At 39.6% G+C, this 17,472-nt stretch overlaps 1 long non-coding RNA gene across 1 annotated transcript in view; it reads left to right on the top strand.

The window, feature by feature from the left end:
- The window catches only part of LOC136881969 (uncharacterized), a 46,198-nt gene that overhangs the window by 6,355 nt on the left and 22,371 nt on the right, over window positions 1–17,472 (top strand). The window contains exons 2-3 of the long non-coding RNA XR_010861059.2: window positions 2,922–2,994; window positions 14,679–14,751. This is a non-coding gene — a long non-coding RNA (uncharacterized lncRNA). The remainder of the gene's footprint in view (window positions 1–2,921; window positions 2,995–14,678; window positions 14,752–17,472) is intronic.

Below are 17,472 nucleotides of genomic sequence, written 5' to 3'. Positions count from 1 at the left end.
TTGGATAAATTGCGATGTATTGTACAATGGACTCGGTCTATAATTAATGATTGGTTGAATGGGAACATCGCACCTCACACCACAGCAAGAATACATTATACTATAAGAATGTTGCGTGGTTTTATCTACATCTAATTTCTGTATCAGAAATATTGGACCTCAAGCAAGACAGACACCCTCTGTGCCAATGTTCAACTTTCAGTTCTCTACCTGAAGATGCACTTGGAATTTTAGAACTCAATAGAAGCATCTGGACTTTGCATTCAACCGGCATGTTAGGCTACACTTTTAAAGTGTAATTTTAGAGTATTCACTAACAAGGGCATATTTTAATCATCATTGTAAAAATTGAGTGATGCTATTCTTACAGCTTAATTGTAATTGACGTAAATCCTAAAAATTTTATTTGTCATTGATCAGTACAACATTATTTTATCTATAACATTTCATCAATCCACCATTTTATATGTACATTATTGCATCACATACACAGTTCATTCTTTTAAATTTTATATATTTCCACAATGTAATTCTGTCTTAGGACTTTGGCAAATCCATAAGTGTATCTTAGTTAGACTGATGATGACCCATATAGGGTCGAAACTAGTCCCTCGATAACATATTGTAATGTATTTATAGACATTGCGATTATTGTACAGTATTGAGTAGGTAGAATAAACTTTGTAAATTAATGAAACCTCTATAAATCCTATAAAATACCATTTGGACGGGTACAGTATATAATGTTAATTTAGTTCTCTTGGGTACTTTGTCATCCCATAAAAGCTCTCTGACTTGATGATAAAATGATGTTGTACCTTTACTTAGTCTGTTATTAATTTCAGGGTTGATTTAATTACTTCCATTAATAATGCTACCCAGATATGTAAACTGTTCTACGTTCTCTAACCGTTCTCCGTCTATGTTCACTTGGCTTCTCTTTTTCTCTTTTCCACAGTGCATGACTACAGTTTTATTTTTACTAAGTACCATTCCAAACGTTCAGTCTCTATCTTGTTTATTCATGATTGGTATATTCCTTTTCAGTAGGCATTCCCGTACATGTTTTCTCTTAATGGTATCATAAGCTTTTTCCAAATCCAAAAATACTAAGATGATTTCCTTGTTCCTTTCCAGATGTTTTTCCATTATCGTTCGCACTGTAAATATCAAGTCTATTGTTGATCTATTCGGTCTAAAGTCATATTGTTTTTCTCAGTCTCCCTCAGTCTTTTGTCTGTGACTTTCTCCATTATTTTTAGCCCATGTGATAATAGGGTTATACCTCTATAATTTTCACATTTCTTCATATTTCCTATTTTGAACAATGGTACAATGCTTCCTTCTTGCCAAACTTCAGGTATCCTTTCATCCTTTCATATGGCATTGAGGGCTCTGTATAGCCACTGTAGTCTAATGCTTCCTGCTGTCTTAATCATATCAGCATTGAATTTGTCTTTTCCACTTGGTCATTGCTTTCTCTGCCCTTTCAAGTTCTAATCATGTTATCGGGTTCTCTTCTTTTACTCCATTTATTATTTCCATTTTCTTATCTCATTCTTCCTCTGAGCAGTCATCCTCATTATAAAGTTTTTCAAAATACTTTGCCATCACCTACTGAAGACCCTTTTTGTCATGTACTATGGATCCATCTTCTCTCTCTAATGCCTTGATTTTTTCTTGATTTATTCTTTTCGATTTTATAACTCTGTATAATAGTTTCTGATTTCTTCAACTATCTTTCTCAATTTTGTTGGTAAACTCTCCTCAACATTTCTCCTTTTCTTCCTTGATACTCCTCTTTACTTGTAGTTTCAATCTTTTGTATCTGTCTTATTCTCATCCCTCTGATGATACATTTTTTGTTTTTCCTTATCCATTTCTTTCTTCACCTTGCTCCTTTATTTTATTTCTTTTTTTATTTTGTTTGTCCAACACTGTGTCTCATTTCCCTTAACCTTTGCTTTTGTTTTCCTGCATACCTCAATTGCTGCTTCCACAAATGTCTGTCTTAAATTGTCCCACTCTTCGTCTCCACTTCGTATTTCCGTGTTAGGCAACTTCCTTTTTATACAATCTTGGAATGCCATTCTTTCATCGTCCTTCTCGAATTCCCAAATCCTGATCTTTGGTTTCTTCTTCAATACAATTTTAGGGATTTTTAATTGTTTTAATTCCACAATTAATAATGTTTTCCGGCCAAGCCTACTTGTCATTCTTAGTACAACAAAGCTAGGACAATAACAGATCAATAAAGAAAATCATGTAAGAGGTGCCATTATGCAAGACAAACACTACAACTAGATTCTCACTGGGGATTATCTTGGTATTCATGACGTATGTTCCCCATTCTCAGTGTGTATTAATTATTTAAAGAAATTGTTTCTTTCGTGATAGGTGCGACGGAAGAGCTGTGCAAATTATCGTGTCTAGCACCTACACAAATGTAAACGTAGAAAGTGCTGCAGGTATCCTACCAACAACACTGTAGATATTCAAACCAAAAAATGGAATATTATTTCCTCAAACGAAAGCTTTAGTTATAGTTGTCATAATCCTTTCCACAGGTTATTTTGTTGGTATTCTTATGAAGCAGTGTCTTGTTGAATTGATATTCCCTACAATTGGTGAAATGAAATTAAGGTTCCCTAATGAATTTTGATTGAGAATCTAGTTGTAGTGTTTTTCTGTCTTGCATAATGCACCTCTTACATGATTTTCTTTATTGATCTGTTATTGTCCTAGCTTTGTTGTTCTAAGAATGACAAGTAGGCTGGGCCGGAAAACATTAAGAAATTTCAGAGTGGGTGGTTCTTTAGACATTCCTGGTATAAAGCAACATATGCCTGATAATAGTTTCAAACTCTTGTGCATTGATTGTTTATCATATCTAATAACTAACATTTTTTGGGTTATTACAGGTCAGCCAGTCTTCTCTCAGTTGCTAGCAGATTGGACTTAGAACCTCCAGATTGATGAAATTTCGATTCTTAAGTGAGTACTTGTAAATTGTGTTTTATTAAATATTAAGAAAAGATAGGATGGTATTTTAGACATTCCTAGAAATAGAAGTACAGTCGAAACCGGTTATGACGACTTGTAATCTGAAGGGACTGTCAGTCGTTATAAGCGATAGTCGCGCAAACTTTTTTTTGTTGCTAAAAATGTTATATCTGTAAGTTTAAGGCTGCATACTTAAATGGTTAATTAACAGAATAAAGTTAACCCTTTGCAATCCAATTTTCTGTCACATGTTCCAACAGTCTGGTCCAAGTTAATTTTGCAAATTTTTACCTAGTCCGAATAAACTCAGAGCTTTTATTAGTAACTATAATTATATTATTACTAGATGATGTACCCGTACTTCGCTACGGGATTCTCAGAAAGACTGTCTTTGTGGTTTTCCTAACTACAGTTAACATAGGCCATTACAAAAACGTCAGTAGGAATATAGGGATTAAAAGCAATGTTATCATATAAAATACCCGCTCAAATGAAAAACTGCACATTTTCTCACTTTAATCAAACAGTACTACGATGCCGATCTAACAGTCCAAAGTTCCAGTGCTGGAATGATCAGGCCGCAGACAGCCGTGAAAACTCCTCTGCCATTGTTCCGTTAAATATACACACTGCTCATTCCAATCAGTGCCTCAAGGCAGGGATTGAATAGCTCGAATGCTATGATGAACAAGTTTGTTACGTACCAGTAGTATCAGAAAATTTATGAACCAGAGGAATGGCATGCTTAAGAAGAAAGTTATCTCACTCCATAGCAACTTCCCGCCAATATTCAGGCAGGCTGTTAAACTAGGTACGACCGGGTGAGTTGGCTGTGTGGTTAGGGGCACGCAGCTGTGAGTTTGCATCCGGGAGGTAGTGGGTTCGAAAATCTCTCTCGACAGCCCTGAAGATGATTTTATGTGGTCTTCCATTTTCACACCAGACAAATGCTGAGGGTGTACCGTAATTAATGCCAGGGCCGCTTCCTTTCCACTCCTAGCCCTTTCCTATACCATCGTCGGCATAATACCTATCTGTGTTGGTGCTACGTAAAGTAAATTAAAACAAAATACTCGGTATACAGCAGCAGTCCCATCTATCAGACATGACTGGCAACAGAAGACACAACAAACAATGGTCAATGTAATGTTATTGTTGTTCAGTGTTATGAGCTTTCAGTATTGTAGGCCTTCGCGTTTAGTTTTCATTCGACTCTGTGATATTAGGGCGTCTTACGAAATTATTTATAGCGTAGACCTTAGTTCCTTTTTCCCCAACTTTACATAATGATTTTCATTAAATTATGTTTACCCATTTTGTCGTGACTTGGCGCTGATGTGGACTTAGCAACAAAAATCCAAATTCATGAATATCTCTGTTATCATAGCTGGTACGGTAAAAATGTATAATACATAAATGATCGGAAATTTAATAACATATAACTTGGGTAATGTAGTATTTGTTGATAGGACCACTAATAACACAAATATTTGAGAATTAAATTTTAGGCCTTCCCCTAAACTACCATTTCTTTCAGCGTGAATAAGATTTTTATGGCCTAGATTGTAGTGACTTTCTTCCCGACTTTGAATACCGATTTTCATTAAAATAGGACCAATTATAACATAAATATTTAAGAATTAAATCTTAAGGCCTTCCCCTAAACTACCATTTCTCTCAGCGTGAATAAGATTATTTATGGCCTAGATTGTAGCGACTTATTCCTGGACACTACATACCGATTTTCATTAAATTCTTTTCAGCCGTTTTCTCGTGATGCGTGTACATACATACAGACAGAAATTACGGAAAATTAAAAAGTACATTTCATTGCTACTATGAACACGACCAATACAGAAATGCCATCCTTTTTTAAATTCTGAGCAATGTACAGACAAAACTTTTGTATATATAGATTATGATTATTACCATATATTCTATTGCATAGGAATGAGTTTCCATAATAATTTTCGTCATCGGTGCAGGGGTGAAAAATTACATAAAAAACTGAAGTGGAGTGATGCAGCTAGGAGGAACCTGTAGCCTCTAAAGACTGTCCTTTGCATTCCCATGTGTATGTGCGGAAGTATTTTCAGCATCACCGTTACTCAAATTATCAACACCGACCTGAGAAGCGTTATCGTTGCCATGTGCCGTACCCCGTCCTCCATCCCGGCCCATTACCTTCACGCGTCTTCTTGCTTTTGTAGCAGTCACTGGAACTTCCTCTTCTGAATCTTCAGAAACAGCATATGATGGTCTGGGATCATTCCATGCTTTTTTTATGCACTGGTCCAGTCGCTGAACTTTCTCTTGCAATGCTGGAGTTCACTACTCCTTCATCTTCACTTGACAGTTCTCTAAACTCTTCATCTAATTCAAATAAATAATCATCACTGCTGTCTAAATAAACGTGTGTACGTTTTTCATCTTCATTCATATTTGCCGCTTTTATATTGCAAATTGAATGGAGACTATTTGCATTCACAGATAAACGCGCATAGTACAATACGCGTGCAGCACTACTCAATGTAAATACAGCTGACAGGCTGCGGGTAACCATGACGATACACGGCTACATATATCTTGTATTATTTCCATGGAGATAACAGAGCGGTTTCCTTTGTACATAAATATTTTCTCTAGAAACTCCAGGGATATTGATCGACCTCAATCAGTCAAAGAACTTCAATAAATAACTTCTCAAGTAGAACGACGTTGGATCAGTTACAATAAACCATGATGTTGAGGTCACCTCGACGTTGGACCGGAAAAAGTTAAACATAAAAAAACATAACTAAAATAAGTCCTGTATTTGCACTACGGTATTTGTGGAGTGGGACTGAGAGGAATTTTTCTTCTGATGCTTACACGGTACGTACAATAGTAATATGTCAGCTAAATATAAAATAATAGCAACAAAATAAATTAATCAATAATGTCGCACACAGGCTTGACTAGTCAATGAGATGCTCTCTCTGTCCTTCCAGATTGTAGAAATCGTTGAATGTGGTACACACAATTCCCTCGCAATGTTGACTTTCATTATTTACTTACCATAAACATTTACAGTATCTTTGGGAGGCCAGGGGAAAAGGTCAGGCCCCCTACACGTATTGCCCCCTGACTTTTTGAAATAATCACCTAAATCTCCAACTAAAACAGTCATATACACTGTTTAAGGTAAAGTAACAAAGTATAATGTATACATATTTCTCATTTACACATCCTTCCACTATCTGGTTCATTCTTCCAACTATTCACATACATTTTATCACCACACGTGCTTCCTAACACAACATTTAACTGTATTTACTAGAGCTGTTAGTTTATTTGATTAATTGAACCAATTAATCTACAAATCCAATTAATTGATCAATGTACTTTAGCTGATTGATCGAACCGATTTGCTATTTGGTGAGCTAGCTTCAGCTATTGTATGATTGACTGGTCATTAAAGTAAGCTGATCTCTTTCTTTCAGAACGGTAAAAGCAGTAATACCTTGTTAATTGCTTTCTTGTAAGACCAGGCTTATGATCATTGCTTTTACAAACTATTGGAAAGAAAATACCGGTCAGGTTATTGTAGTATATTTATGTACGTATACAAAGGAGTCAGGGGGGATAATGGGTAGATGTGGGGAAAGTACTTGAAAAGACTTTCAATGAGGTATTTTCAGATAATGCATGAATGGACAGATACCAATTGCTAGAAAGACGCAGTAGAAAATGTGACAACTTAAACCCCAGTTCGTGTTTGGTTGTTATTCAGAAGACGGTATTATATTTGCATTCATTGTTTGTAAACTTCAGTTACAAGTATGACTTGTGAACTGATGCAAGGAAAACTTTGTGAAATTTCCACACCTAAACTAAACGACTGTTGTAAGGTGACAGACAGAAAAACAGTGTTTTGTAAGAACAACTGGAAAATGACTTTGATAATGTTGTAAGATGGACAGAAGGCAATGGTATGATGATAAACGGTGTTAAAAGTCAGGTTGTGAGTTTCACAAATAGGAAAAGTCCTCTCAGTTTTAAATACTGTGTTAATGGGTGGAAGTTCCTTATGGGGATCATTTAAGTACCTAGGTTTTAATATAAGGAAAGATTTCGTTTGTGTAATCATATAAATGGGATTGTGAATAAAGGGTACAGATCTCTGCTCATGGTGTAGTAAGAATGTAAAGAAGACCCCAACTAGAGTATGGTTCCAATGTATGAGACCCTCACCAGGGATCTGGAAAAAGTCTAAAGAAAAGCAGGTCGATTTGTTCTGGTTGATTTCCGACAAAAGAGTAGTGTTACAAAAATTTTGAGTGGTTTGGGCTGGGAAGACTTGGGGGAAAGGAGACGAGCTGCTCGACTAAGTAGTATGTTGTGAGCTGTCAGTATGGCTTTTAGTGCCGGGAGTGTCCGAGGACAAGTTCGGCTTGCCAGGTGCTGGTCTTTTGAGTTGACTCCCGTAGGCGACTTGCGTGTCGTGATGGGGATGAAATGATGATGAAGACGACACATACACCCAGCCCCGTGCCAGCAAAATTAACCACTGATGGTTAATACCCGACCCTGCCGGGAATCGAACCCGGGACCCCTGTGACCAAAGGCCAGCACGCTAACCATTTAGCCATGGAGTGGAGAGATGGCGTGGAATGACATTAGCAGACGAATAAGTTTGAGTGGTGTTTTTAAAAGTAGGAAAGATCACAGTGTGAAGTAGGAATTCAAGAGGACAAATTGGGGCAAATATTTGTTTATAGGAAGAGGAGTTAGCAATTGGAATAACTTACCAACAGAGATGTTCAATAAATTTCCAATTCCTTTGCAATAATTTAAGAAAAGGCTAGGAAAACAAGAGATAGGGAATCTGCCACCTGGGCGACTGTCCTAAATGCAGATCAGTAGTGATTGATTGTGAAATGCGGAGTTATGCTGAAAGTTCAAGCAGTCTTGAATATCATCCTGACCATATTCACCCCTTCCAAAGTGTATCTGCATCTATCAATGTCTCTTCTTCATCATCTTCTCAGTCAACTTTGGAGCACCTAATAGTGAAGTCTATGTCTTCTACATATGAATAAACTAGTAAAGTAGATCATGCAGGATAGTAGGATGGTCATCATTGTTTCTGATCTTGGTATTGAAGAGGTTTTACGGGAAGCTCTCATTTCTCACTACCATCTTCCCTCTAGAGGGATGATTATTAAAAAAAAAAAAAAAAATAGACAAGTTGTGATGTGGAAAGATCAAAATTATTAGATGAAATGAAAAAAGCAGAATTTGTTAATTTCATGGGAGATTTTTGGTCTTCCTCATATAACTGTAGCTACTTGGGGGTTGACTAGCACAAGCAATGAGGAGCTTTCTTAAGAAAATAAATTTGCTCACTTCAAACATTGATATAGGAATTAGGAAGATGTTTCTGAAGACTTTCATCTGGAGCGTGGCATTGTGTGGAAGTGAAACATGGACGATAACTAGCTCAGAAAGAAAGAGTATAGAAGCTTTTGAAATGTGTTGTTACATAAGAATGCTGAAGGTGAGATGAATAGATCGATCCACAAATAAGGAGATACTGAATCAAATTGGTGAGAGGAGATATATTTGGCTAAATTCGACAAGAAGAAGAGATTGAAAGATAGGACACATCTTAAGACACTCAGGACTTGTTCAGTTGGTTTTTGAAGGAAGTGTAGGCAGTAAGAACAATAGGGGTAGACCAAGGTATGAATATGACAAGCAGATTAGAGCAGATGGAGGATGCGGTAGTTAAGTAGAAAGGAAAAGGTTAGCACAGGATAGGGTGGCATGGAGAGCTGCATCAAACCAGTCTAAGGACTGATAAATCAAAAAACAACAACAACTCGGGGGTTACAGCTCACCAGATTGATTCACATGCAGAATATTTTGATTCATCGTTACAAGTTGAACACGTTACAGAAAACCACAGAGCCGCACAGGGGGTTTGAAAATGTAGTTCGTGAATCGGGTTTGGAAGACAAAATTGTCGTCGTTTTCACTGAGAATGCAAGAAATATTGTTCTAGGAGTTGAGAGAGCAAAGTACGACAATTTTCGGTGTGCAGCCCACACTCTACAATTAAGTATAAAGCTATCAAAGGTATTGTATGAAACCGATTAAAATTCGATTAATCGACTGATTAATCAATGAAAGTCATTCGGTTAACCACATTTTAAATCCATCGACAGCTGTAATATTTACATTTTTACCTTTAATGTCTGCACTGAACGAGCAAAGAAACCTAGTTTGTAAGACTCAGTTCGGGCAAATGGGAGTACAGTAGACGTCCGCTATAGCGAGTACGGCATATAACGAGAACTCCGTTATAGCGACGATATTTTTCTGTCCCTTCAAAATTCCTATATTGAACTGTGTATCATCCTTCGGTTACAACGAGAACCCTATCACTGGCGCATCCGTTATTACGAGCGATTAAGCGCGCGCGATTTTTTTCGTTACTGATATTTATGCACCCCAGCGATGATATTGTATGCAATCGATTACCTTCGGCATCGTTTCCTTGCTATGTGTACTAGCGATTTCTCTCGTCGACATTCGAAGGCAATGTCGGAGTCGATTAGTAATATCCATCGACAGCTGTTCCGTAAAGAAAATTCGAAATGCAAGAGAACATATTTTCGTAATAAATGCGTAAATAACGTGTCTGATAACACTTGTTAACTCGTTAAAAATTAAGGCTGACTAAACGACCGCTTAATTTTGAGGCTAAATACTGCAATTAAATAAGATTGGGATACACCTCGAGATATGGCAGAGTGCTTAATTGATTTCAGAAGTTAGTTTATATTTTGTCACGTTCTCTTCGGTATTATGATGCCAATGTTAAGTTAATGGTCCTTAAACCCGGGGAAATTAAGAATAATTGTGCAGCCGCAAAAAAAAAAAAAAAAAAAAAAAAAAAAAAAAAAAAAAAAAATACGGTGTGACGAAAGTCAATGTTCGGCGTCTAAAAATGCGTAGGCCTACTGTACAACAAGGCATTCATATGATTTTACACTGACTGACAGAGCAAATGCAACACCAAGAAGGAGTGGTCAGAACTTTATGCCAATTGCAGGGTAGACTGACGTCACTGAGGTATGCTCATGATGTGAAATGCGCCTCTGTGCTGCGCACGTAGCGAACGATAAATGGGACACGGCGTTGGCGAATGGCCCACTTCGTACCGTGATTTCTCAGCTGACAGTCATTGTAGAACGTGTTGTCGTGTGCCACAGGACACGTGTATAGCTAAGAATGCCAGGCCGCCGTCAACGGAGGCATTTCCAGCAGACAGACGACTTTACGAGGGGTATGGTGATCGGGCTGAGAAGGGCAGGTTGGTCGCTTTGTCAAATCGCAGCCGATACCCATAGGGATGTGTCCACGGTGTAGCGCCTGTGGCGAAGATGGTTGGCGCAGGGACATGTGGCACGTGCGAGGGGTCCAGGCGCAGCCCGAGTGACGTCAGCACGCGAGGATCGGCGCATCCGCCGCCAAGCGGTGGCAGCCCCGCACGCCACGTCAACCGCCATTCTTCAGCATGTGCAAGACACCCTGGCTGTTCCAATATCGACCAGAACAATTTCCCGTCGATTGATTGAAGGAGGCCTGCACTCCCGGCGTCCGCTCAGAAGACTACCATTGACTCCACAGCATAGACGTGCACGCCTGGCATGATGCCGGGCTAGAGCGACTTGGATGAGGGAATGGCGGAACGTCGTGTTTTCCGATGAGTCACGCTTCTGTTCTGTCAGTGATAGTCACCGCAGACGAGTGTGGCGTCGGCGTGGAGAAAGGTCAAATCCGGCAGTAACTGTGGAGCGCCCTACCGCTAGACAGCGCGGCATCATGGTTTGGGGCGCTATTGCGTATGATTCCACGTCACCTCTAGTGCGTATTCAAGGCACGTTAAATGCCCACCGCTACGTGCAGCATGTGCTGCGGCCGGTGGCACTCCCGTACCTTCAGGGGCTGCCCAATGCTCTGTTTCAGCAGGACAATGGCCGCCCACACACTGCTCGCATCTCCCAACAGGCTCTACGAGGTGTACAGATGCTTCCGTGGCCAGCGTACTCTCCGGATCTCTCACCAATCGAACACGTGTGGGATCTCATTGGACGCCGTTTGCAAACTCTGCCCCAGTGGTGGTGGTGGTGATTATTGTTTTAAGAGGAAGTACAACTAGGCAACCATCCTCTATATAACACTAATCAGAGGGAAAAATGGAAGGGATCCAACACTTTGAAGAATGAAGATATCGGCCAAAGGAAGACAAGGGCCACGAAGGGCGTGAAAATGAAAGACTCCCTAGCCCTCGCAAACCTAATAGCGTCGGGGTCAGAAAATAACAAGAGTTGACCAAGAGAGGTCGGATAGGATAGATGAAAGTGAGGAGCCTGGCACAAGTAAGTGGAAGCAATGCTAGGACTCAGCTAAGGGCCCCGTGGTCGCCAACCCACGCTCCAAAGTTCAGAGCCCCTGGGGCCCCTTTTAGTCGCCTCTTACGACAGGCAGGGGATACCGTGGGTGTTATTCTACCGCCCCCACCCACAGGGGGAACTCTGCCCCAGCCTCGTACGGACGACCAACTGTGGCAAATGGTTGACAGAGAATGGAGAACCATCCCTCAGGACACCATCCGCACTCTTATTGACTCTGTACCTCGACGTGTTTCTGCGTGCATCGCCGCTCGCGGTGGTCCTACATCCTACTGAGTCGATGCCGTGCGCATTGTGTAACCTGCATATCGGTTTGAAATAAACATCAATTATTCGTCCGTGCCGTCTCTGTTTTTTCCCCAACTTTCATCCCTTTCGAACCACTCCTTCTTGGTGTTGCATTTGCTCTGTCAGTCAGTGTACAAACTTCTTTTTGAGCCTGTTTTAAATTTTTTGAAGGAAAAAGTGGGGTTCATCTTGAATTCGGAGATATACGGTACTATATTTTGTTCAGAATGAAATTAAACATACACTGTCCTGTAGTATCGGATTACAAAAAATAACAAACAAGTAAGCCGTAGTGTGGATATCATCTGCGGAAACGCAAGTTTTAAACAAACTGATTGCCGTTTCATACCGATTTTAAAGTGCATGAAAGGTTTTCCGACTTTCATACAAAAATCGGATATAACGACAATCCGTTATAGCAGTAAAATTTTCGCTGTTATGAATTCTCGCTATAACTGACTTCTACTGTATAAGACACTTGAGAGACTTGTGTAAGAAGGTAATGTCGCTTTGTTTGCACAAGGAGGCGATTGACGGGAGCTGTTCTTGTTAATTAGTCGTTCAGCACGGCGTTGGATTCCTTCTAATTTGTGAAGGTTAGGTGTAATGGTAGGGTACCAGCAGGTAAACCATAGGTTAGTGTCAGGTATGGCATTCAGCTTGCACCCACGGAGACTGGCACCCTGGCAGCTTTGCATCTCACTTCCTTAATGTTAAATATACATTTTATTGTGTTACAAGACCTACTTAACCGAATGGATTTACATTTGCCAGCATTAATATTGAGACCATTGAGGTGTCCAAATCCGACTGTAATTTCAGACAATCGTCTACACATTGTATATCTCTATACATTAATGTGTCATCAGCATACTGGGCCATTGTTTACATCACAAGTTGTGGTAAATCAGAGACGAATGCATTAAATAATGAAGGTCCCAAAACGGTGCCTTGACGTAATCCTAAGGTTACTTTAACAGTTTTGGATCGAACTCCACCAAACACAACACGCTGAGTTCGACCCTCGAGAAATGGCCACAACCATGCCGGTACACTTCCCCCCCGATATTCATCTGTCTCACTTTTAACAAAAGTCGTTCACAATTAAAATCTTTAAGGTTCCACCTTGTTCAATACAAATACTCTGTTGTTAGATGACTTTTTATAACATATATTTTATTGCAGTACTAGTTTCGGCGCTCTATTAAGGCACCATCATCAGCTGCGCAATAAGTAGAGAAAACTTGAAGATATAACAATACAAAACAACATACTAATATACTTAACTCCTTAATTTCTATCTAATGGTAAGTTTAAAACTCTAAGTTACAAGCAAGATAACCCTTGTGAGTCGAAATAGTAAAATCTCATGAGTTGTCCTTAAAATTCTCTGATTGCTATAATTTTTTACATTCGTAAAATCAAGTTCAACAACATTCCTGAAATCGTGAAATTAAAGCTGAATCAAGTCCTAAAATGTTAAAATGTTCATTTCACAAATGCATTAGTTGCCATGTGTTGGATAAAAACTCGTCGTATTCATTAAATTGCCAGACCGTGCCATCTTCCGATGTTTGTTCATATGTGGAAGCTTAGTTCTTATGTCGTGTTTCTAGTGGTTGGAACTGATTATTTGCCCTCATGTTATTAAGCGGGCATAGCCTCTCAGTTCAATAACCCTCAACGGTTATGTACTTTGCGCGGCATCTGCAGCACGACGAGTATATTAGTATGTTGTTTTGTATAGTATCAGTCAGCTGATGATGGTGCCTTAATAGAGCGCCGAAACTAGTACTGCAATAAAATATATGTTGTAAAAAGTCATCTAACAACAGTGTATTTGTATTGAACAAGGTGGAACCTTAAAGATTTTAATTTTAATTGTGATCTCAGTTCAATACGGGCAAATAAGATGAAGTTCCTCACGTTTAATAAAAGTCGTTCATGCGGGATTTGGTCAAAAGCCAAGAAGTCTACCTGAACAATTATAGATTTCTCCAGGGAGAACTGCCACTCATCAATAACCTTTGTTGATAAAGTGTTACAGGATCAGAAGTATTCTCAGTCGTTCCATACATTTACATTATGTGGGATGTGAGAGACACTTGAAAATCGGAACTATATCACCACTCTTCGAATCTCGAGACAGTGATCCATAGTGAAGTTCGCAGAGAGATAGTGCCACTGACTCAGCACAGTCACAGAGTAAACAGGTAGGTATTTCGTCAGGGCCGCTCGCCACATGGGGTCGAATCCTCTTCAAACTTCCTAGTACCTTAAGTTCCGAGAAGTAGAGGCTGGAAAGGAGGAGGGCGTTATATACATGTCCCCAGCTGATTGCAACTGAGAGAAACTTTGTTAACATTTTTCACTGAAGGCTGCGGGCGTGGAGATGGATTTCCCGTTAGTTTGAAGAGAGCTTGGTGCAGCGCTGCCACAGTTCCTTTTGAGTAGTTTGTTTCCTCATTTTGTAATCACAGTATTATTTGTGTCTTTTCTTTTGCGACATTTTTGAAGCGATGCTTGCCTTGAGTGTTTAACAGACAGACTGATTTGTTATTTACAATTTACTGTAAACAAGAGTTTGAAAATAAGCTTTACATTGTTGTCAGCAATCTCCTAATGCTAAACATAGAAAAACATTGGACTTTGTAGTCGATACATTTCTGTGTGGATGTCAAAAAAATATGCTGTTTTGTAAGATATGTCACAATAGGATATGTCATAGTAAGTGATTCTTTAAAATACAGTGCTTATGGATATGGATGGGACCATTAGATTTCGCCGTTATATCCAATACGTCCTTAGAAACGATGTCGCGATAATCGGTTTCGACTACTTAAAACTGCAGTATAGAGTGAAAAAACCCTTACATGGATTTTTTATCATATCTGAGAGGCCTAACTAATATTTCTTGGGTTATAGGTTAGCAAGTCTTCTCTCGTTTGCCAGCAGAACGGACTTGGAACCTCCAGATTGGTGAAGTTGTAACATTTTGGTGAGTACTTGTTCATTGTATTTTATTAAATTGACTGTTAATGGCCTGTGATTCTGGTAACAGTGTTTGGTTGTTATTGATGTTTGAAACTGGTCAGGAATTACGGAGAGCTAATATGTTGACTATTTATGTCACAAATATATCTTGAAGACAGGTGATGTGTAGAAAGCTGGCTCATTAATGTAAAGTCATCATTATTAAACCTTCCAGGCTATTTTTGATGCAGAAAATTTTCTCCCAGAACTGGAGAGTTTATCATAAAGATAGCAGAGATTCAGTAGGAGGGGGAGTATGCATGCTGGTGAAAGAAGAATTTGTAAGCTACGAACAAGTTAAGGGCAAGAGATATGAAATTGGATGCTTTTGAGGTGTACGGACCTGAGAGGGGTAATGCTGACACAGAATTATTTGATAAGATAATCAGCCATGTGGCGAATGACACAGAAAGGAACTCGATTGTCTCGGATGATCTCAAATGTTAACTGGGAAGATAATGAGAATTACGGAAAGCGTGACCAACGAATGGTAACTTCGTTAATTTGCAAAGGACAGAAAGCGTATGTAAAGATAGTTGGATGTAAGGATAATATCCAGGTAGTGGAAGTACTGTTGGGAGATCAGAAGAATGCACATGCCTGGTGAGGCACGGGGCGAAGGGGTTTTCACCAGCAGAGCCAGTGACGCTGTTGTAAACAAGGTTGGGGTTTACAAAAACACAACTTCTTTATTTGCTTTACATGTAAAATTACAATATTTACACTAACAAAACTGAAAGTTATCGCGAAGCAAAATGAACTATGAATTTGGAGAAAGAGTCTGTCTTTGTACACTATATACACGTTGGAGTATTCACGTTCACTACTATTTCGGAAAGATAGTCCTTGTGACATGAAAAGTTCTTGATAGTCGAAAACTATCAGAAGCACTAACTTAAATATCTCAGAGAGTCCTTCCTTGTTGAAGTGTCTGAGTTCATTAACGTAAGTTCAATGACTGAAGAGTTCCTACTTAGCAAAACTAAGTTGATAATGGGAGCTTGCATTAGCTAGGGAATGATAGTGGCATATAATGGTAAGACTGGACATGGACAGTGGAACAGGCAAGAGGAGCGGTGCCCCGAGGTGAGACCTCTTACTGCCAGAAATTCAGTCCACCTGGCCGAAGCACATTTTCAAGAGGAGTAGCCTCCGTGCTCGACGTAGGGCGTATTCTGGAGCTGGACACCGGGGTCAGTGTGTGTCTGGACAGGCTAGGAGCTCCTTTTTATAGCACACACAACGTTCCAGGCACGCGCACTGAGGGCTGCGCGTCGAGGCTCGAAGAATAACACACTGGCACGCGTGTAGCTGGCTGGCGGATCGAGAAGGGAGCGACGGACATACAACAGACGCAATAGTTACCATAGCAACTCCGCTACTACCCAGGCGACTTTATATTATCTTCTGCTGGCAACTCTTCGCTCTTGTCAGTTGTGATCCAGCGAACTGCAAAGTGTGAATCAATGTTTTCGTGTAGCAGATACGAGCAAATAAGAGCCGACCTGTCTGGGCAGAACAGGAAGTTCGTGCTTGCTGGTCACATTCCTCATTCTTGTATTCTTCTCATCTCTACACAGTAGATATAACTATGATAACAAATAATTGTAAAAAAAAAAAACTAGAAAAACAGCTGGAATTTGATAGGATTTCTGGGGATATACTAAAAGCAAGGGCTGCCACATTGGACAAAGTGTAATATCTGCATATATAAAATAAAATGAAATGAAACATCGCAGTTTAAAAGTACATTAAAAAATCTGTCCTTTTAAGAAACATAGCCAAAAGTGCAGAAAGTGTGGCATTTATATCCGGTAGTGGACATATCGCCTCTTGTCGCTTGCATTGGAAAAGACGGATGTTAGCATAGGTGGTACCCGAGTATTGCAATGTATCCTTAAGGGCTGCAAGGGCTACTTTCTTCATAATTCAGGGTCTCTCTTATAAACCTAGACGTAGCACACAGTGTTTGTACTCTGCGCTACAGCAGCTGCCTCAGCCCAACTTACGTCATGCGTGGCCGCCCTGCTTTTAGTGTGTATAAAATCGTATATGAAATAGTATTTTATAAAAGATGCTGGAGGTGTTATCCTTCATAATGAAGGACTTTATAAAGACCATTAGGATTTTCTCCACTGGGCGAGTTGGCCGTGCGTGTAGAGGCGCGCGGCTGTGAGCTTGCATCCGGGAGATAGTAGGTTCGAATCCCACTATCGGCAGTCCTGAAAATGGTTTTCCGTGGTTTCCCATTTTCACACCAGGCAAATGCTGGGGCTGTACCTTAATTAAGGCCACGGCCGCTTCCTTCCAACTCCTAGGCCTTTCCTATCCCATCGTCACCATAAGACCTATCTGTGTCGGTGCGACGTAAAGCCCCTAGCAAAAAAAAAAAAGGATTTTCTCCGCACCAATAGCAGACATGCCAACTTTCAAAAGTAAAAAAATCAAGAGAAATTTGGCAGTGAATCGCGACGTATGACGATACATCACTGACGGCAGGACATGTACTAATTTGTTATAATTCAATACATTAACAACTCTATTTGTTCTACATATATATATTTTCATTATTTATATGTGAATACTAAATACTGGATATACCTGAAACGTAGGAATGTGTGACTTCTCATCTTTCAACATGCTGAACACATTACGATTAATTGTTAATGAAAAATCTAAGGCTAGA

The sequence above is a fragment of the Anabrus simplex genome, chromosome 10 (genome assembly GCF_040414725.1).
Source record: "Anabrus simplex isolate iqAnaSimp1 chromosome 10, ASM4041472v1, whole genome shotgun sequence".
Classification (NCBI taxonomy): Eukaryota; Metazoa; Arthropoda; class Insecta; order Orthoptera; family Tettigoniidae; genus Anabrus; species Anabrus simplex.
Note: the sequence above shows the minus strand (reverse complement) of the source record. Positions and strands in the feature narration are given on the sequence as shown.